The sequence below is a fragment of the Callorhinus ursinus genome, unplaced genomic scaffold, assembly GCF_003265705.2.
Source record: "Callorhinus ursinus isolate GAN/ISIS: 27379988/994484 unplaced genomic scaffold, GSC_fseal_2.0 scaffold7, whole genome shotgun sequence".
Classification (NCBI taxonomy): domain Eukaryota; kingdom Metazoa; phylum Chordata; class Mammalia; order Carnivora; family Otariidae; genus Callorhinus; species Callorhinus ursinus.
The window spans coordinates 37,607,224-37,630,643 of NW_027397069.1; positions in this window are offsets into that span (position 1 = coordinate 37,607,224).

The window sequence follows — 23,420 nt, forward strand, 5'->3', positions numbered from 1 at the left end:
AAGATGAACTTTTTTAAAAATATTTTATTTATTTATTTGCCAGAGACAGAGAGAGCACAGGCCAGGGGAGCGGCAGGCAGAGGGAGAAGCAGACTCCCTGCTGAGCAGGGAGCCCAATGTGGGACTTAATCCCAGGAGCCTGGGACCATGACCTGAGCCAAAGGCAGATGCTTAACTGACTGAGCCACCCAGGCATCTCAAAGATTATCTCTTTAATAAATGGTACTATAGTAACTGTATAAACATTTGGGAAAAGCTCATTTTAAATCCGTATCTCACACCAAACAAAATAATAAAATTTAAATAGACCAGAGACATAACTTTAAAAGAAACCACACAAATACTAGAGGAAAATTATACATATATATATATATATAAATGTACAAAATACATGAAAAAATATCTCAAAAATATGTTAAAATGGTCCTCAAACTTATGAAAATATATTTAATCTCAGTTACAATAAGAGAAAAGTAAATCACTAATATTTTTTAGCTCAAATTGGCAGAAATAAAAATGTTTGGAAACAATTAATGGAGCTTTGAAGAAATGGACTCTTATCAATTGCCAGTGAAAATGTACACTGGAACAGCTCATAAGAAGGAAAATTCAGAAATATCTAATAATCTATGTAAGTATTTAACTCTTGTGATTTAACAATCCCAATTTTAGTAATTTAACCTGAAGATACACATTGAATACATGAAAATACATGCTCTTGAAGTTACTCATTACATTTTTTTGCAGTGTATTGATAAAACTCTAAACATCCATATATAGTGCTCAGCCACAAAAACGAATGAAATTTTGCCATTTGCAACAACATGGATGGAGCTAGAGAGTATTATATTAAGCGAAACAGAGAAAGACAAATACCATATAATTTCACTCGTATGTTGAATTTAAGAAACAAATACATGAACACAGGGTGGGGCGGGAGAGAGAGAGAGACAAATCATAAAACAAACACTGTAACTATAGAGAACTGAGAAGTGATGGAGGGGAGGTGGCGGGGTTAAATGGGTGATGGGTTGTGATGGTCACTGGGTGTTGTATATAACTGATGAAATCACTAAATCCTACACCTGAAACTAATATTACACTGTATGTTAACTAACTGGAATTTAAATAAAAACTTGGAAGAAAAAAATGTCCATATATAGAAGACTGGTTGATTATATATTATTATACCCACATAATGGATATATGCAGCTATATATGCCACTTTATAAAAGAAGAAGAAAGATTTCTGTGAACTGATATAATTTGTTGTGTAATAAAGGAAGGCTATAGTATACTGACTTTATGTATAATAGGGAAAATGTAAAAATATACACAGATTTGCAATTTGCATTAGGATGAAATGAATGAGGAACTAGTGGTATTTCTCTGAATATAACTTGCATAATTTTGATTTTTGGAACTGTTACATTTTTACGAATTAAAAGCAATCAATGAAAATGAGTTAAATATATAAAACAAATGAAAAAGTAAATTTTAGCCTATTTTACTAATAAAACTAAACATAACTGCATTTCAGATAAATAGCATAGCCATGCAAAATAGGGAAAATAAATTCCCATGTAACTTTAAAACATAGTACTCTGATTTTATAGCTTCAAGCTAAAAAGAAAAGAAAGAGCAATTACTAAACTCAAGTTAGCAGGTTTGGTTTCCACAATAGTATTGAGCAAATAGTAAATATATTGTAGAAAATGGAAGGCAGTTCTCTCACTGTTGGAAAAAGAAGTTACAAAGAAGGAAAAGAGGGAGGCTAAAATCAACCCTGAAGAATTCAACTAAATTTGATGAAACAAAATGGACTCAAAGTTTTTATAAATAGATTACAAAGATATCTATCTATATAGATAAGGGAGTAAAGAAGGATAAGCACATACACACACACACACACACACACACACAAACACACATACATACTAAGAGAAGCATATAATAGACAGATATAAAAACCTCCAGGCAAGGTCCATACAGTATGTCTAGAAACACTAAGAATACCTATATCTGAATATGGCTAATTTCAGGACTGGGTAAGAAGAGAACAAGATAAATCTAAGACAGAATATCTAAGGGATAGAAATAAAATGATATGGACAGGTCAAAATACAGAGATTCTAGCTCTTATTTAGACATTTTGAACATTAATAATAAAGTAGATTATAATTAATTACAAATGGGAATTTATGTTTCCATAGTTATGCATATTAGTGAATAATAAAATCTAAAAATGTGGGCAGAATTTCTTTATAGAAAAATGCCAACAAAAATTATAGAATGAACTGTAGTAATAAAACTTCAATTTTATAACTTTCATGAAAATGATGTATTAGCATAATGGGTAAAATCACTGGTTAAATAAAATCACTGGTTAAAACTTAAATAATACCAATATATCTACATATCCCCTAGTATTGTCCACTCAGTTATTAATTACAAAAGAAAAACAGTAACTTTACAATGGAGAATCCTTAACACACCACTTTAATCTGATATACTTAACCAAAATGCAAAAGCTAAACATAATTATAAGAAAGTATCAGACAAATTCAAATTGTGGGAAGCTCTTTGAAATAACTGACCAGTAGACCTCAAAAAATTAAAAGTCATGGAAGACAAACAAAATCAAAAAAAGCATTCCAGATTAAAGGCAAATAAAAGACAAGTCAACTTAAAAAACAGTGTGTGATCATTGACGGATCCATACTTAGAAACAAATAACCTAAATAACATAATTTGGGTAACTCATATAAATGAATATGGACTTTGAACTACATAATAGCATTGAGCCAATCTTAAATTTTCACATTTCAGTAATTCTACTGTTGTTATGTAACAGAATGTAATGCACAATGAGGTATTTTATTTAGAGGTAAGGGGACTTGAAGTCTCAAATATAATATATATATATAAAATACATATATATATTTTATATTATATATTATACATATATATGTATATGTATATATTCTATATATATACATATATATATTATACATATATATACACACACTACTATATACATTTGTGAAATATATTTGCCCATATGTATCATCATATATACATAATATGATATATACGATACAAATGACATGTATAAGAGAGATACAGATGAGTGAACAGAGGTAAAAAATAAAAATAAATGGGTCAAAATTTATGATTAAATTTAAGCAAAGGGATACCAAAGTTCTTTTGCTATTACTCCACATTATTTATCTTTGAAATTGTGTAAATATTTTTAAAACCATAAATTCTTTTTTTAATTTTATTTTATTATGTTATGTTAATCACCATACATTACATCATTAGTTTTTGATGTACTGTTTCACGATTCATTGTTTGCGTATAACACCCAGTGCTCCATTCAATACATGCCCTCTTTAATACTCAAACCAGGCTAACCCATCCTCCCACCCACCTCCCCTCTAGAACCCTCTGTTTGTTTCTCAGAGTCCATAGTCTCTCATGGTTCATCTCCTCCTCTGATTACCCCCCTTCTTTCTTCCCTTCCTACTATCTTTTTTTTTTAACATATATTATTTGTTTCAGAGGTACAGGTCTGTAATTCAACAATCTTACACAATTCACGGCGCTCACCATAGCATACACTCTCCCCAATGTCTATCACCCAGCCACCCCATCCCTCCCACACCCCACCACTCCAGCAACCCTCAGTTTGTTTCCTGAGATAAAGAATCCCTCATATCAGTGAGTTCATATGATACATGTCTTTCTGATTGACTTATTTCGCTTAGCATAATACCCTCTAGTCCTATCCACGTTGTTGCAAATGGCAAGATTTTGGTTTTTTTGATGGCTGCATAATATTCCATTGTATATATATATCACTTCTTCTTTATCCATTCATCTGTTGATGGACATCTTGGTTCTTTCCATAGTTTGGCTATTGTGGACATTGCTGCTATAAACATTGAGATTCAGGTACCCCTTCGGATCACTACATTTGTATCTTTGGGGTAAATACCCAGTAGTGCAATTGCTGGGTCATAGGGTAGCTCCATTTTCAACTTTTTGAGGAACCTCCATACTGTTTTCCAGAGTGGCTGTACCAGCTTGCATTCCCACCAACAGTGTAGGAGGGTTCCCCTTTCTCCACATCCCCTCCAACATCTGTCGTTTCCTGACTTGTTAATTGTAGCCATTCTGACTGGTGTGAGGTGGTATCTCACTGAGGTTTTGATTTGGATTTCCCTGATGCCGAGAGATGTTGAGCACTTTTTCATGTGTCTGTTGGCCATCTGGATGTCTTCTTTGGAAAAATGTCTGTTCATGGTTCTTTGAAAGAATTAATAAGATTGATAAACCCCTGGCCAGACTTATCAAAAAGAAAAGAGAAATGACCCAAATTATAAAGTCATGAAAGAAGGAGGAGAGATCACAACCAACACCAAAGAAATATAAACAATTATAAGAACATATTACGGCAACTATATGCCAGCAAATTAGATAATCTGGAAGAAATGGATGCATTCCTAGACATGTATAAACTACCAAAACTGAACCAGGAAGAAATAGAAAACCTGAACAGACCTATAACCACTAAGGAAATTGAAGCAGTCATCAAAAATCTCCCAACAAACAAGAGCCCAGCAGGGCCAGATGGCTTGCCAGAGGAATTCTACCAAACATTTAAAGATAAATTAATACGTATTCTTCTGAAACTGTTCCAAAAAATAGAAACGGAAGGAAAACTTCCAAACTCATTTTATGAGTCCACCATTACCTCGATCCCCAAATCAGACAAAGACCCCATCAAAAAGAATTACAGACCAGTATCCCTGATGAACATGGATGCAAAAATTCTCACCAAAATACTAGCCAATAGGATCCAACAGTACATTAAAAAGATTATTCACCACAACCAAGTGGGATTTATTCCTGGGCTGCAAGGTTGGTTCAACATCCACAAATCAATCAATGTGATACAATACATTAATAAAAGAAAGAACAAGAATCATATGATCCTCTCAACAGATGCAGAAAAAGCATTTGACAAAGTACAGCATCCTTTCTTGATCAAAACTCTTCAGAGTATAGGGCTAGAGGGTACATACCCCAATATCATAAAAGCCATCTATGAAAAACCCACAGAGAATATTGTTCTCAATGGGGAAAAACTGAAAGCTTTCCCCCTAAGGTCAGGATCATGGCAGGGATGTCCACTATCACCACTGCTATTGAACATAGTACTAGAAGTCCTAGCCTCAGCAATCAGACATCAAAAAGAAATAAAAGGCATCCAAATTGGCAAAGAAGAAGTCAAACTCTCACTGTTTGCAGATGATGTGATACACTATGTGGAAAACCCAAAAGACTCCACCCCAAAACTGCTAGAACTCCTACAGGAATTCAATAAAGTGGCAGGATATAAAATCAATGCACAGAAATCAGTGGCATTCCTATACACCAACAACAAGACAGAAGAAAGAGAAATTAAGGGGTTGATCCCATTTACAATTGCACCCAAAACCATAAGATACCTAGGAATAAATCTAACCAAAGAGGCAAAGAATCTGTACTCAGAAAACTATAAAATACTCATGAAAGAAATTAAGGAAGACACAAAGAAATGGAAAAACGTTCCATGCTCATGGATTGGAAGAACAAATATTGTGAAGATGTCAATGCTACCTAGAGCAATCTACACATTTAACGTAACCCCTATAAAAATACCATCAACTTTTTTCAAAGAAATGGAACAAATAATCCTAAAATTTGTGTGGAACCAGAAAAGACCCCGGATAGCCAGAGGAATGTTGAAAAAGCAAAGCAAAGCTGGTGGCATCACAATTCTGGACTTCAAGCTCTATTACAAAGCTGTCATCATCAAGACAGTATGGTACTGGCACAAAAACAGACACATAGATCAATGGAACAGAATAGAGAGCCCAGAAATGGACCCTCAACTCTATGGTCAACTGATCTTTGACAAAGCAGGAAAGAATGTCCAATGGAAAAAGACAGTTGCTTAAAAAAATAAATTCTATAAAATTTTCAAAGAAGTTTATATAAACTTTAGAAGTTTCATATAAACTTCAAACAAAATAGGCACAAGATTTCACTGCAGATTTTTAATAAGAATAGTGAAATGATTTAGAAAAAATATGGCATATCCCTATTTTGGAAATGTAAAATGTTTACCAAGAGGATGTTATTGTATAGAACAGTGTTACAATGCATTACATTATTAATTATGAAAAAATATTAAATAATATGTACAATATCATACATATATACATATCTATATTTTCATAGTGATGTAATAATTCTTTTGTTTTTCTTTATTTTTGAATTTTTATGCCATTATTTTTATATTAAGAAAAAAAATTATAAATTTGATCTAAAAAGCTAATGTAAACATATTCAGGATTCTTTGTCATGCTTTTATTCATGCAATTAAAATTATAGTGTGCAATTATTATAAAAAGCAGGTTAAGAAACAGTATCTAAAGCATATAATAACATATCTATAAACCATAAAACAACATAATGGAAATATGGATTGTTTGCTTGTGGGCTGTTTAGAAGAAACAGTGTATATATTTTAAATGATAATATTCTAACAGTTGAGCATTTCATTTAGGTTCCCAGAGTTACAAGTTTAACTGAAAAGTGTAGCATTACAATTTAGGTAGATCTAAAATAACAGGTAGAAATTAGGAACATATTCTCTCTCAGAATACCTGATATATTAAATTATTTGTGCTTGTTTTCAGTACAACTTTTAGAGAAAAAAAGATACATTTGATGCTTTTAACAAAGATGGGTATAGTGAGTTCCTTTGCCTCAGTACCCACTCTGATCAACTTCTTCAAAGATTTCTTCGCAAATTATTAAGGGTTTTCTTTGAACTAACCTAATGTACTGTGATGTTTGTTTTTTGTGGCCCTTAATTGTCGTGTCTGGGTTCTCTGGGAAACAGACCCTGAAATGAAGGTTAGCATGCAAGATGTTTATTAGGAAGGATATTTGGGATCCCCCTCTAAGGACAAAAAGGAAAAGAATCAGGATTGGGCAGAGCCTGGACTGTGATAACATCTCAAAATTGACTCTATGTTCTGCAGGTAGAATGGTCTCTTAAAATTCTGTTTTGAGGACATTAAGAGAAAGAAGGGGAAAATGAAGGGGGTAAATCAGAGGGAGAGATGAACCATGAGAGACCTAGACTCTGAGAAACAAACTGAGGGTTCTAGAGGGGAGGGGGGTGGGGGGATGGGTTAGCCTGGTGATGGGTATTAAGGAGGGCACATTCTGCATGGAGCACTGGGTGTTATGCACAAACAATGAATCATGGAACACTACATCCAAAACTAATGATGTATTTTATGGTGACTAACATAATAAATTAAATAAATAAATAAATAAATAAATAAATAAATAAATAAAACAAAAAATTCTGTCTTGAGTTGGGACAAGGAGGCCAGATTGTTACACTTTATAATCAGAGTCACCAGATACAGGCTTCTCCAAGAAGGGTCTGTTACCTACACTGTAAAAATTCCTTTCAATTCTACTAACATAGTTGAGTGATCTCAAGGATCTCTTCTTAGGTAAATGAGAAATGACAAATTTGAGAAAGGTGATAGTATCATGAGAATTTTTTCTATGAGACAGGATCTTCTGTTTACAAGTATCATGAGAATTTTCTAAAACTACATACAATTAATTAAATTTCCCTTGAAATCATAATCTATCAGTTTACATGTATAAACAATTTCAGTCTCACTTTAGCAGAGGCCAAAGCACTGAGAAAAATAAATAGATACCAAGTGTCTCCTCATTCCAAAGGAAAATGTTATAATCATCAGGGCATAGTAAGAGACTGACATATTTTTCCACCTATATTAATTATCCTTCCTCTGAGCTACCTAACAATAGAAAGATGATGGTTGAAGATTTGAGGAAAGTGCAATTATTTTTGAGAGTCATCAGTGTAGCTGTTCAAACCCTCAATGCAAGTGAAGGATGGAACCATATGGAGAGTTCAAATATGAGAATATAAGAATTTATAAATGTAAGGATAACTCCTTTGTTTGGAGGAGAAAAGGAAAAGTTTATATTTGGAGTTCTGGCCCTGTACCAGAACAAAGAAAGTTAATTGCACAGAGAAGGAACGACACCTAAACAAAGATAGGACAAAATTTCATGTTTCCCAGACATCAAGTATGAATTCTAACACAAGTCAACTTAATAGATACATACAAATGGATTCCATTTAAGATGATCATCTATAGGACAAGAGGACTCAGCACCATTTTGTGTGGGGTTTATCACCAAAACAAGTGGGTAAGAGGTGATCATGCCATTCTCACTTCGAAATTCTATAATTTACTCACTTTCAAATAAGATGAAAATTTCAAAAAGTATTTTTTATACCTGCACGTCATTCACATAGCATGAAAACAACTGAATGTTCCTAGGAATGATCTTAAGAACATTGTTATTTTTTCTGTATGTAATCAGTTGGTTTATTTTTAATTCTTACAAATATTCAGCTATTAAGAGGATTCTTGTCAAAGCTTATATAACCAATGCCTAGGTTGTCAAAGAGAACCAAATAATCAGAGTTCATAAAAAAAAAAAAATGTGTGAGAGCTTTAAAAGTTTTTTGAATTATCCTGCTTCTAGCCAAGAATCTGTAAACAAAAGAACAGGATCCAGGCTCAAAGAAAATATCATGTTACAAATATTAGATTTAGCCTGTTGAATAACTGATTTGTTTTCTCCTCTTAACTTCTAAAGGAGGCAGAATTTAAATGGCATTTAGACATGAGAGCCTCTACTTCTGCTAAGTGAACCAAGATCCTGCCCAGATGCCAACACATTCACCAAACCTTCCAAAACAAAAATAAACAAGCACGCACGCACCCACACACACTTTCCAACTCTCAATTTTTGAGGAAAATTTCAATATTGTATGTTTTCACTGTTCAGAAATGCTTTAAATGATAATGAAGAAAATCTAAAAAGATAGTTTACTAATGCAACAGTAAAAAGAGGATAAATGAAAACTGCTGACAGGAAAAGCAGGTGAGGGGCGCCTGGGTGGTTCAGTTGGTTAAGCAACTGCCTTCGGCTCAGGGCATGATCCTGGAGTCCCAGGATCGAGTCCCACATCGGGCTCCCCGCTCAGCAGGGAGTCGGCTTCTCCCTCTGCCCCTCCCCCCTCTCATGTGCTCTCTCTCTCTCTCTCTCTCTCAAATAAATAAATAAAATCTTTAAAAAAAAAAGGAAAAGCAGGTGAGAATTTAAGTAAGGGTTCACACATATCACACTGTGCTAATGTTCATCTTATACTGTCAAACTGATTGTTAGAGTATTTCTTTTTCACCACGTATTTTTATTTTACTCTACTGGCATGTCCGTTCTTCCTGGAGAACAGATTTTGCAATATGTATTATGTGCTCTATTACATTCTTCGCTTATTTGTCCATCTCAACTAAAAGCCTTAAAGTGACTCTGCTTGCCCATGAAAAAAATGAGCTAAAAGCAAATAAATATCCAAACCGAAGTTGTTGACTACTTATAATTCACTCTGATCCTCTTGGCTCTGAAATTCCTTTCTGACAAGCCACATTTATACTGCTTAACTTTTGGCAACTGGCAAAGTAAATTCTTAAAAATAATCCAGAATAACTCAATTTGAAACTGTTTTATCTCTAAATAGGCCCCTCCCTGCCTTCTTCTCTCTCTCTCCCTCTGTCTGTTTTAGTAATTTATTAACATTCTTTGCAACATAATTATTTTTGAATGCTCTAGTTCTCACTTAGTAGTCTCTTCATTTCATGGGAATTATAGCATGCACTATATGGTATTCACCAATGCCAAGATTGCTATGATGAATTTTATTAATTTGTCATGTTTATGGATGAAAAAACTGAAGTCCAGGGAATTAAACAGCAAGAATGTAAACAAGATTATCAGAGTACTTTATTCTTTATTTTCTTCCATTACATCAAGAGACAGCAGCAATTCAAAAATTTGAGGAAATGCATACTTGGATTGACTGAGGTAAATAAAAATTGTCTTAAAAAATAGGTATAAAGAGGTCACCAAAATAAGTTGTGAATATATTAAATTTCAAAAAATGTTACAATTTTTAACACACATCATAAAAACACCACTGAAAATGAGTGCATATTTACTTCAGATGGTATTTTGTGGTATTTTGAACTTGTGGTATTCAACTTGTGGTATTTTGAAAGAACATACAACTTAGATACATATACACTGAATTTGAATGTTGGTCCTTTCATTCAATATACACAGGGCCTTGAAAAGGTTGCTTTTACTTATTAGCCTCAATTAGCTGGTATATACATTGTGGTATTAATTTATATAGTGCAAGTTCATGAGGAGCTAATAAAATAAAATGTTAAATACTGTAGTTCATAAGTCATAGCAGCTACCTAGTGTTAAGACTCCTTCTTCTAAGTAACTATTATTAGTACTTATAAATACATTAATAATATATAATACAAATTTAGTTATTAAACTTTATTGTGCAATGTAGAATTCTATATATTCTATTTACTAAAGGAAATAAAACGTTAAAGACTACAAATGATTTGAATTTTTTTTTAAAGAACCATTTTATTTTATTTTTTTAAGATTATTTATTTATTTATTCATGAGAGACAGAGAGAGAGAGAGAGGCAGAGGGAGAAGCAGGCTCCCAAGGAGCAGGGAGCCCGATGCGGGACTCGATCCCAGGACCCTGGGATCATGACCTGAGCCGAAGGCAGACACTTAACCATCTGAGCCACCCAGGTGCCCACAAATTATTTGAATTTTTAAAAGAAATAAAATACTATTCTTAAAACAAAAATAACCTCTTCAAGTAGAAACTATTTAGATAAATATACACTCTGTTTAAGTGTTCACAGATGAAAATAGTTTTATTGCCTTAAATTCACATTCCATTTTAATAATACCTATACTATCCAACTTACTGACTAACTTGTTCGGATGCTGTCAGGAAATGTTTGGTTTTTGGCAACAACCAAACCATCCTCAATGAACAAATTCTACAATATTGAGAAAAAAATCTAAGAATGTGGATCCATCTATAAAAAAGTTGCATCATTCATATGAGACAATGATATACGGTTCTTAACTTCAACCATCAAGAAATTCAGAAAACAGGTGTATAACATGAAGTCAGTCTAAATACAATCTAATAACAATTTAAGCAAATTAACTATGAAATATAAATATTATAAAAGAAAAAACATGCAACCATATATACTGTGGAATTTGAAAGAAATTATTTGCCTTTGGTGCAAGAACATAAAACTAAACTTCAAACATTTATTAATTGCTTTGAGAGAATTACTTAAAAATATTCTCCAAGTAATTTGAGCATAAGAAGGGATATATATTTTTATATTTGTTTAAAGATTTTTTCCTATGATATTTGTGAAGAAAAAAATGAATTGCTGTCAATACTCAGATTTAAAGTAAAAACTTAATTGCTAAAAGTGAAATAATATGCCCCTGAAATAATAGTATTCAACTACATAGTTATATATATACCAAGATTATTTTCATAAAATTGTCTTATTAAAACAAAACACATAACCACTAAAGTTTTTTCCTCCATTATTTTCTGAATTATATAAAACAATCAAGAAATCTAAGTAAAGAAACCTTATCTTAATACCCTAATCATGTAAGTGTCTTAGATATTTTCTTACAAGGAAATCACAGCTGACAGTGGTATTTGGGAGATTATATTGGTAAAAAATAGGTAAAAATTGATGAAGTCATTAAATTTTCAAAAGTTATAAATTATCCTGCAAAGCTTCACTGGCTGCAAATTAGCCTGTGCGGTAGCCCTCTGCTAACAATCTATAGATCATTTTATTATTCATGAATTTTAGTAATTTCAGGACACCACAGGTCATCTTATGCTCATTTACTTGCTAAACACCTTGTGCTAGTATGCCTATGCTGAAAAATTGCTACTATTTACTCCCTGTGAAACACACAAGCAACAAAGTGCCGATTTTGGCCCCAGACATCCAGTATGCCAGGCTGCACATACATCTTCCTGTCAGTGAAATAAATGAGCCCTTAAATTGGCTGCAAAGCTTTAAGAACTGAAATTTATATGTCTAGTTATCAAACAGAAAGTTCAGAACACCTGTCAATATGAAACATAATTGTGACAAACTGTTACATTTTACCTTTAACTTCTCAGTTTTAATATGGCAGGTTCATTATAAAAAATTCTACAAAACCTAAGTCAGCAAAGACAAAACAATCATGACTTGTGTTTGTGTGTGTATGTTTACATGTGTGTAGGATGACATTGCCATTTAAGCAGTAGGTCATACCTCAGCAGATGAGTAACATGTCACAAATAGCCAAATTATCAGACTTTACTTTGAGGATAAAGTCAAGTCCCAGTGGATTTGCTAACTTCAGTGAGCATTTGGATATCTTCCTGGATTTTCACCTCCCTCACAAGTTACTCTCAAAATATCAAGAATATTGAGAATAAATAGTCTCTTTTTATTTTAGTTTTTAATCATTAGAGATTTTGACAGTTTGAAAGATACTAAATATTATCAATCAATCCCTTTATGTATGCTTTACAGATGAAGAAACACTCTTTAAGGGTTATATGTTACTTGCCAAAGAAAACGAAGCCAGTGAGTAACAGAGGAAGGGACAGTCTGTAAAAGGGAGGGGGACTTTATAACTGATTTCTAAGTAGGTAGGACAGTATAACATTAACAGCAACCATAGAAGACACTTATTAAATATTTAAATGTGTTCCTATATGTGTTTTATGTTAAATCCTGACCATAACTCCAATTTTAGTGAAACTAAATCTGGGATGAGGACTTGCTCAATTTAGTCATACATAGGCTGCATTTTGTGGAGTCATTATTCAAATTCCACCATCTAACTTTAGGACTCAATATTTAAACCACTATGTTAAAACCTAGAAGCTCAGTGACTAAAACCCCTGACTATATCCAAACTACCTTCTTTGTTCACTATTTCACATTGCATGATACTAATTTATATTGTACCATCTAATGTATTTCTCTTTAAAGACAACATGACATTTGATGGATAAATACATACAGCCTTCCGAACAAAATTCTTTCCAGTATGTATTCTTTTGTAAGTCCTGTGTTATATATATATACATGAGAGCCAGTTTTTGTGCACAAATTGCAGGAGCCAAGTGAAGGGTGAGGCAGGGAGAACTTCACTTCCCCACTTGGCTACCCTTTTTTTTCTGCTTACTCAAGGACAATCTTTCTTGTACAAAACTGTACAGATCTTTTATAACTATAAGGATAGCATACATTACTCAAACTCATTTTCAAGTAACAATATATTTAATTTAAACTTTCTATTCTATTTGAAATGTTCAAATGAGACATTTGTAAAATAATGCAATGTCCATATGACTGTATCCTCCCCATCAATATAGCTCACAAAAGAAACCAAGGATTATTTCTTACTCTTCTTATGAATTCATTTTGTATGAAATTCTCAAGGCAATAGAGCAGCTTTAATAATTCTGAGGAAGAACTGTACTTTAAAATGTATGACACTTTTGCTTTGATTAAATTTTTTCTGATGCTTTCTTTCAGATGTTGGCTCTCAGACTGGTGATAGCCAATGATTTGTCCTCTTGTTAAAGAGGAATGTGATTTGACTGTCATATATTTTGCTAACTGATTTTTCCAAGTCACTCTCTCCTTCATTATATTCATCATATATGCTGCTTCTGCAGCTATCTTAGAAAAATACAAAATTGATTATTTTACATTTGTTTAACTGCTTCTGTTCAAAATTCAATTCTGCATTATACCATCTTGAATTTTAACTTTAAAGTATACCCAGTGCCACGGACTATTTGCAATGCCTACAAAAGTTCCTGACATGTGTAACACTCAACATTGAACAAACTAATTTATTTCTAAATTTCTACCTTTCCTTTTTCAATCCGATACCATATCATGCCAATTTTATTATTATTTTCTGAATTAATTCCCTGCAACCAATAAGCATGTGGTAATGATACTTCTAATAATAATTGCAATCAGTACTTCCTAAGCTCTTACTATGTACCAAACACTGTTTTAATGCTTTGTAGATATTTAAAACTTACAATAAACTTCTTATAAAGAACTAAGACCTCAGAAATGTTAATTAAATTGTCTAGGTCACATACTACTAACTATTGGAGCTGGTGAACACCTGCAGGCAGTCAGAAAGAAGGTTGAGAGTGAACTGGGACTGTATATTTTGCTGGTTCCCTATCTACTGAGAGCTGGCTAAACTTTCATTCCTGAATTTCTATCAGGTGGCCCTCTCTACCACAGAATTGTCCATGTCCAAATATGCTGAGTGACCTGATCTCTTTAGGTTTACCTTTAAGAACAAAGATTCCCCTACTTCCTCATTCGTCCACTCTCCCCTCATTAACTTGTCATGTACTTTTGGCTTCCATCTACTCTATAACTATTCAATTTATTAAACTTTCTTTTAATTACCCAATTTGAGTGTGTTTTGCATCTCCTACCAAACCCTGTTGGATTCCAGGATAATTTACTGATACTCTCATGTTCATCAATATGATAGCAGGAACCTGAAAAAATCGTGATTTGTTCAAGTTCTATAATTTTGAGGATACATTCCAGAGTGCTTTCTTCTGCTTGAATGTGCAAATGGTAGTTTTAGGAAACACTTTTCTTTTTTTCTGCTTTCATGGAATGTGAGAAGGAAAAGACAAAGAATCTATGAAATTAGAGTCAGAGTGCCAAATATGCAGAATGCTATAAATGGAAATGGAATTGAAGAAATGTGATAATTATGAAAGAAGAAGAAAATAATCTTAAGTAAGAATCTACTGGGTCATCTCTATTCCTTACATCAGTAGTTACTCCTAAACCACCTTGGAAAGGTAATTACATAGATGTATTCATACATATTCAATCTACAGAGGATATACTACGACAGAATTTGAAATGTTATCAGTCTACCATAACACTTAGAGGGAAAAGTGCTTCCCTTTCTGTGTTCTATGCTCCTCAGAGATTCATATTCTCTATTCCTCTTCCATTTATAGAATGCTTTCAGCAGTGTTACTGCTTTGAAATTTCAGTTAGCTCCTTTTTATTATATCTTTGATGATCACTTTATTTTTTTAATAATCTTTCTCTATTTCCTTGAAAAGTTGTGGTAGGAAGAATAATCCCCCCCCCAACATCTCTGTATCCTAAGGCCTAAAACCTAAAATATTTTAGGTTACATTACAAAGGGATATTAGGGATTCATATGGAAGTAAGGTTGCTAATCAGCTGACTTTAAAATAGGGAGAGTATCACGATTATCAGGTAGGCCTAGTTTAATCATGAGACTCTTTAGAAGTGGAAGAGGAAATGGGAAGAGAATCAGGAACTGGCAGTGTGAAGACACTGCCCAGTGGTGTTGGCCCTCAAGATATAGGAAGGGAGCCATGAGTCAAGAAAAACAAGTGGCCTCTGGAAGCTAGAAAAGGAGACAAATCCTCCCCTAGAATCTCTAAACAAAGAGAGACTCAGCCCTTCTGATACCTTGATTTTAGCCCAGAAAGACCCAGATAAGACTTCTGACTTACAAAACTATAATACACTTGTGTAAAGTCACTGAGTTTGTGGTAATTTGCTATACCAGCAATAGAAAACTAATGCAAATTAAAAGGAATTTTTTTTAAGATTTATTTATTTTAGAGAGAGAGAGGGAGTGTGTGTGTGTATGGGGAGGGGCAGAGGGAGATAATCTTCAAGCAGACTCCCCCACTGAGCTGGAAGCCTGATACAGGACTTGATCTCACAACCCATGAGATCATGACCTGAGCTAAAACCAAGAGTCTGACACTTAACTGACTGAGCCACTCAGACACTCAAAAGGAAATTTTAAGTAATTTATTATTTCTCAATAGTTAACGTATTTTCATTATATTTTCTGTTAAAAATTTGTAAATAATTTCCTAAAGATTTTCAAATTTTATCTATTACAATAGTTTCAGAATAAAGTCATATATAACTAACATCAACCTAGTTGAAATGGAATATTTTTGTCCATTACTACATTCAAAGATGACAAAGATTTTGAAAAATAGTATATCATATATTTAAAACCATAAAGAATTTACTAGTTTCAAATCTTAAAACATTAAAAATAAAAGATATGTAATAAGATTATAATACCATTTATTTTACATTATTTGTGAAATTTGTTAGAAACTGATACTCCAACACATATGAAAAAATTGCAATAAACCTTGCAATACTTCTCTCTCTCCCTCTCCCTATCTCTGATGTATATATATATATATATATATATATATATACAAAATATAAGTATCATATTTAAGTATACCTATACATTTGAATAGCCGCATCTTCATTTATTTAAATTAAATTTGAAGTTAAAAATCCACAAATAACATTCTATGATTAAGTAACTTCACTGTGAATTATACCACAAGTAATAAAGAAATATTGTCAATTTTGTAAAATTAAAAGCTGAGACAGTCAAGAACCCTTTCTAAGTTAACTTATGAGACTAGAAGTATGCAGTTACCAAAATCATAAAAGAAATTATAAAAAAATTAGAATTTTTAAATATATTTATATACATATATAAATTATATATATATATAATTTTTTATATAACAAAGAATATAGAAAAAATTATTTAAAGTGTTAGCAATCAAACACAGAATTTAACTGCAAACTGTCACCAAACAACAAGGAATAAAAGGGGACTTCTTTAATCTAAGTCCGCCTTTAAGAAACCTACACTTAACATCTTACTTAATAGTCAAAGACTGATTTCCTACTATTATTGGGATCAAGGAAAGGATATCCAATCATCACTCTTACTCAATAATTTTTAGATATGTTACCCAGTAAAATAAAACAAGAAAAAAGCATAGAGCTTGAAAAGAAACATAACTGTCTATATATAAACATTATGGGGACTCTATAAAATTCCAAAGAATGCACAAAGAGCTACTAACAATAAGTGAGGTTAGCAATTTTGAAAACTATCCAAATAAAGACATTATGAAATCAGTGTAAGGATAAACTAACATATCAATAAAACAAAATATATAGCCTAGAAATATACCCACACATATAATATCAATTGCTGAATGACAAAAGTATCAAGTTAATTCAGGGTGAACAGATTACTTTTTTTTTTTTAATAATTTATACTGTACCATCTGGATAAGCCTGGGCAAAAGATAAGAATCAACTACACCCCCTGCCACTTAACTCCCTACGCAAAATTAATTTGATGACTCATAGAAGTAAATTCAACATCTGAAAAAATAAGATTTTAAAAAACAGTAGGAGCAAATCTTGTGGCCTGGGTTAAGATTTTGTGGGTAGGACAAAGAGCATAAAGTGTAAAAGAAAATAATGATAAACTGAACTTCATAAAAAAAAAAAAAAGACCTTGTTAAGGAAATGAATAAGCAGGCAATATACTGGAGAAAAACTCAAAGCCCATATCTGAGAAAGGACAGATGCCCATAATATATAAAGAAAGCATACAACAAGCTAAAAAAAGAAAAATTAAATATTTTTAAATGAATAAAAAATATAAGAAAAATTTTTAAATGGCCAAAAGATTTGTATAAACAGCAATGGCAACTAAGCATATGAAAGGAAGCTCACTATTATCAGTCATTTGGGAAATGCAAATTAAAGAGCACTGTGATACTATTACGGATCTACTGGATCGGGAAAAATCAAAAGCAAAAACAAAGGTAAACAGAAGCAAAATAAAGCCCAACAATAAAAAGAGATGACAAGGACATTTAGGAAAGGGAACACTCATGTACTGTGAGTGAGAATGCAAAGTGATTCACCCACGGTAAAATAATTCAATAGTCTTAAAGTTTTATGTACACTTATTATATGACCCAGCAACCCCACACTGAGATATGTGTCCAAGAGAAACAACATGCAGATGTTCACAAGACCTCTACACCAATATTTGCGTCTGCTTCATTCACAGTTGCCACATATTTGAAAGAACACAAACATCCATCAACTGAAGAATGGCTAAAAGAATTGTATGTCAATTCAATGGAGAATACATAAAATAAAAACACAACAACACTGGTGAATCTCAAAGCATTTTGCTAACTGAAATAAGACAGACACACAAAGCTATTGACTGCATGAGTCCATTCCTATACCCTTGTGAAAATGACAAAAATATAGAAACAAAAAACAGATAAATGGCTGCAAGTCCCCAAGGTTGGGAATCACTGACTACAAAGGATCATGAAGAAAATATTGCGATTATGGAAATTTTCTTTATCTTGATTTGGATTGTGGTATATACATTTATCAAGACTCATCAGTGAGAACATACCAATTTTAAGTCAATAAATATAACAAAAATGACTGGGTAAAAATTAACATGAGCATAAAATTGTATGCTAATTTCCTTAAGTTTATTTATAAGGGGGCAACTTGTGGGTCAGGCGCTCATGATGTCTTCATTTCCATTTAAGAAAGGAAAACAACTTGCCCAAGGACACAGAGTGTAGAACTTGAGGCTGTAGCTTCAGAACTGTCAAAACTCCCATTTTTTACCTTTATGAGTTGCTGCCCCTCCAATGGTAAACTGCTTAATCAATGCTGTAAATGCAAAGAAAGAAAACGTGGTAAACTGGGTATTATTGAACTAAGAAACTCTCACAAAAGCTCTTGAATAAAAAGACTCAAATTTAGAACACACTGCATTGAATATCATGGGGATAGAAAATTCAAACAAATCACATTTAGTTCTCAATGGAATGTGAGAATTCTTTTTTAAAGATTTTGCTTATTTATTTGACAGACAGAGAGAGAGAGCACAAGTAGGCAGAGTAGCGGGCAGAGGGAGAGGGAGAAGCAGGCTCCCTGCTGAGCAGGGAGCCCGATGTGGGACTTGATCCCAGGACCCTGGGATCATACCTGAGCGGAAGGCAGACGCTTAAATGACTGAGCCACCCAGATGCCCCGGAATGTGAGAATTCTTTACAGAAATAAAAGCTGAGTAATTTGATTGCTCTATAGTAATTGGGAATGGGTGAACAGAGTTTTCAGAAGGGAGAAATAATCTTAATGGAATTAAGGTAACCCATTCCTTATGCATGTGTATGTGCAACAGCAAATAATTCAAAGTAAACTAAAAAAACTACTATCTTCTTTGTTCTTTGAGAAATTTTCTAGATGTAACAGCTTATTAAGTAGGTTAAAGGTTAAGCTGTAGTACAAAGAGTTCCGAAAATATAGTAGGTTAAGGAATATAGGAATTTATCTTCCTTATTAACTGTCCTGAGGTAAGAGGTCCAGGTTGGTAAGACAACTCTGCCCCATGGATTCACTCAGCAACCAAGATCTTTAGCATGTTTCTCTGCTGTCCCACAGGGCATTGGCCTTGTCTGTGGTATCAAACTGAATTTCCCATTGTCCACTTACAAGGTTGTGAAAATTATAAAGACAATATGGGTGAGTAACTAATATTTTCAAGGCTGGACCCCAAATTGTCATACAAAATTTAGCTCACTTTTCATTGTCAAAAGATTAGTCATAGGCCATGCTTCACAGCAAATAAGCTGGGAAATATAGTCACTATTAGATGACCATATCTCCAGTTATAATAGAACAAGGGAGGAATGAATTTTGGCCAATGGCCAACAGCCTTCACCTCTTGTTGGTATGTCCATGTGGGCTAATGTATGTGTCATGGCACAACTGCATGTACTATCAATGCACCAAAGTTAATATACTCTTTATTACAGTGTATTTGTTTATGAAATGTAAGGATGAAATGACATTGTTCTGATATCCACTGTTTAAAAATAACACTTAGATTTTTTTTTCTCTTTCCGTCCATTTAATAGGCTAACCTCTGATCCCTGATGTTTTCAGATGACTACTAATATTCTACTTTATCAGCTGATCAAAAGCTCTTTCAGAAGCATAGCACATGCACTAGATGTACTTTAAAGCTAGATTTATGGTGTAAAGCAAGGTTGTACAAATAAGAAACATTAAAAATATTACTTTTGAAATTAAGATGCAATTTTGAAGCTATGCATTCTGTTTTCAGTAACATAACATTTTCAGTATGTCTATTTTTACATACTTGTTCTATTTCAATTCATAAACCCGAGCTCACATAATAAGCAGTTTCTAATTTGAGACCTCCTTAAAATGTGCCCCCAATTGACTTTACATTGTCACCAAAATTACTATGAAATAATGTACCCTTTAAGAAAGTGCATCCAGAAATTCCTTCATAAAACATAAATGTGTTTCCTAAGAAGCATGAGCACTTTAGCACTCATTCATCCCTAAGTTCCCTTCCCAACCTTTAAAGATCAGCTTCATCCAGATCACCATTCTTCCAATAAAAATTTAATGCAGACCAGAACTGTGAGAGGAATGTGAAATTTAAAATTTTCTCAAAGCCACATTTTAAAAAGTTGAAACCATTGAAATTTTATATTTTATTTAAGCCTATATATTCAAAATACTATCATTTCAAAATACAATCTATATATAAATATTGCTAACATAGTTTATGTTATTTTTTACACTTAGTTTGAAACCTGATATGCATTTCACACTTACACATGTTAAATCTGAATATCAAAAGGTTCAATACCTACCAGTGGCTAGTGATTACTGTACTGGATGGAACAGTTATAAAACAGGGAAAACAAATGATTTTTAAATATATTTTAGTAGGAAAAGACATAAAACAATAAAAACAGTTTATTAAAGTTTACAGAATTCTGGAAGATAAAAATCCAGTTAAAAAAATATAGGAAGAAGCAATGACAACTGCAAAAACAAATAATGGAAGGAGTTAAGCACCTGAATTTCTGAGCAAAAAAGTATGCCAAGCACAGAATCTGCAATGCTAATGCCCAAAAATGAAATTCCAGCTATATTTTAGGAACAGTAAAAAGGCCAGTTGCTTAAAGCAGAGTGAGCAAAGCAAAAAGTCTAGAAATTAAGACAGGAGACCCAACAAGGGCCAGATCAAATATAGCCCTACAGAAATTATAATATAATGGCTTTTACTGTAAGAGAACTGTGGAGATCCTAGAGCACTCTGAGCACAAAAGGGGCAAGTCTGTATTTTTAAATATCACCCAGAGTTCTTAAGGATATGCTATGTGGATAAAGGGCCTTCCTGTGTTGAGACTGAACTAAAAGTAGGTGTAGTGGTTTCTGAGGGCCACTGTAGCAAACCCCACAAACTGACAGGGTGGCTTAACATATTTTTCTCACTCAGTTCTGAAGGAGAGAAGTCTGAAATCAAGGTGTTGGACATGCCTTCTCTGAAATTCTTGGGGGAAAGATCCTTCCTGGCTTTTCCCTAGCTGCTGTCGGTTGCTGGATAGGGTTGACTTCATCTTAACTGATTATCGTCTACAAAGACACTATTTCCAAACAAGGTCACATTTACTTATATTCACACCTGCAGTTAGGACTTGAACCTATCTTTTAGGGGGATACATTCAGCCTCCAAAAGGGAGCGAGGATGGAAGTAGGAGGACCACTTAGGAGAGTATTTTAGCAAAACAGATGGGAGACTGCCCTGAGTGAAGACACACTGTAAAAACCATGCAGTTAAAATGACAGTGAGGGACGTAAGATATGAAGGCAGAACAGTGTGTATGTGTGTGTGCATGTGTGTGTGTGCACGTGCACATGCCTGAGTGAGAAAGGAGAGGAGAGGAAGAAAGAAAGTGCCAAATTAATTTGAAAAATGTGAAGTAAATATTTTCAAAGACCAACATTTCAGACAGGAATCTTCTGGTTAATGAGTTTCTCCTTCAAATACAGAAAAGGCTATTAATTAGCTGTTCATTTGAATAAAGGAAATAAAGATAACTTAAGAAATGGAATTCCAGTAGTAATAGCCTCTTAGAAAGTATCAAGATGTTATCAGACAGTAAATTTAACTGTACTTCTAATAACAATTAAATATATTAACAACTTAATAGGAGATAGAGAAGAGTATCATTTTAAAGTAGTTTTCAGAAAATAAAGACACTAATATACATATTATCTTTTTTGAGCTCAGCTAAAAGTAAACTGCATTTAAAGACTATTATCTTAAAGGGTTTTAACTCTAAAAACCAGAATATTTAATGAGCTCTTTCTTAGAATCTAAACCCAGTAATTGTTTATATATTTTAATATCCTACCATCATCTGTAATGATCATGCATGTTTTACAAAGAATTGCAGGTTTAATATAAGTTGATTATTACCAGTGTACAATATTCATTACCTATCTTTGGTAGTTCTACTGTATTTTTAAGTATATTTAAATTTTATGTTCATGACTGACACTTCTGAATAGGACAATTTACTCTCAATAAGGAAATGATTTTGCAGAACTTATTACTAAGATGAATAACAACCGAGTAGACACAAACTTCAGAGTAGCTACCCAGCATAAAATAGTGCAATAAATGAATCAGCAATTGAGGTGTAATATCAATAATGAGGACTTCTGAATTTTAGGGATTCTTGAATTTGGTAATCTATTTGGTTATTCCTCACAGAAGAGCTGCAATATCTGTAGGTATATGCTGCTTAAATCAAGTGTTTGTGTTAGGAAAATTATTTGTAGCTTTTGAAAAGAAGGTTAACAATTTGAAAAATGAAATAATATACAAGTAATAAGCATGTAAATTTTAGTAACTTTTAAGTGGAATTTCAAAGTTTCTTTATACATTTAAAATGTTCCAGAAGGACTAAAATGTAACTCTGGTATTATTTTCCTATTACTGTTCAATAAAAATAAATATTTTCTTTATTTTTTTGCATAGTTGATAAAGACACCAAAACAGTTGTTTTCAGGAATCTCAGTAAGCAACAAGAAAACACAGAAAGACATTTCATTGATCAGTAAAACAACATATGAACAAACTTGAGAAGTTTAGATAAAAATCATAAACAGAAATTCTAGAGCTATGGAGATCTATGAATAAAATGTAAAATACAATAGAGAGCATCAAAGATTTAAACAGAAAAAAATAATCCATGAAATAGAAGACATATTTGAAATTATCCAATCAGAGAAAAACAAAGAAAAATAATATAAAAGAATGAAGAAAGCCTACATAAATTATGGAACATCATAAAAAGAAATAATCTATGCATTATTGAAGTCCCTTAAGAAGGAGAGAAAAAGAAAGGGGCAGAAAACTTAAAGATATTATGGCTGAGAACTTCCCAAATCTGGGAGACTTATAGATATGTACGTTCATGAAGGCCATAGATCCACTCCAAAATTTTAATACCAAAAATTTTTCTTCAAGATACATTATAATAAAAC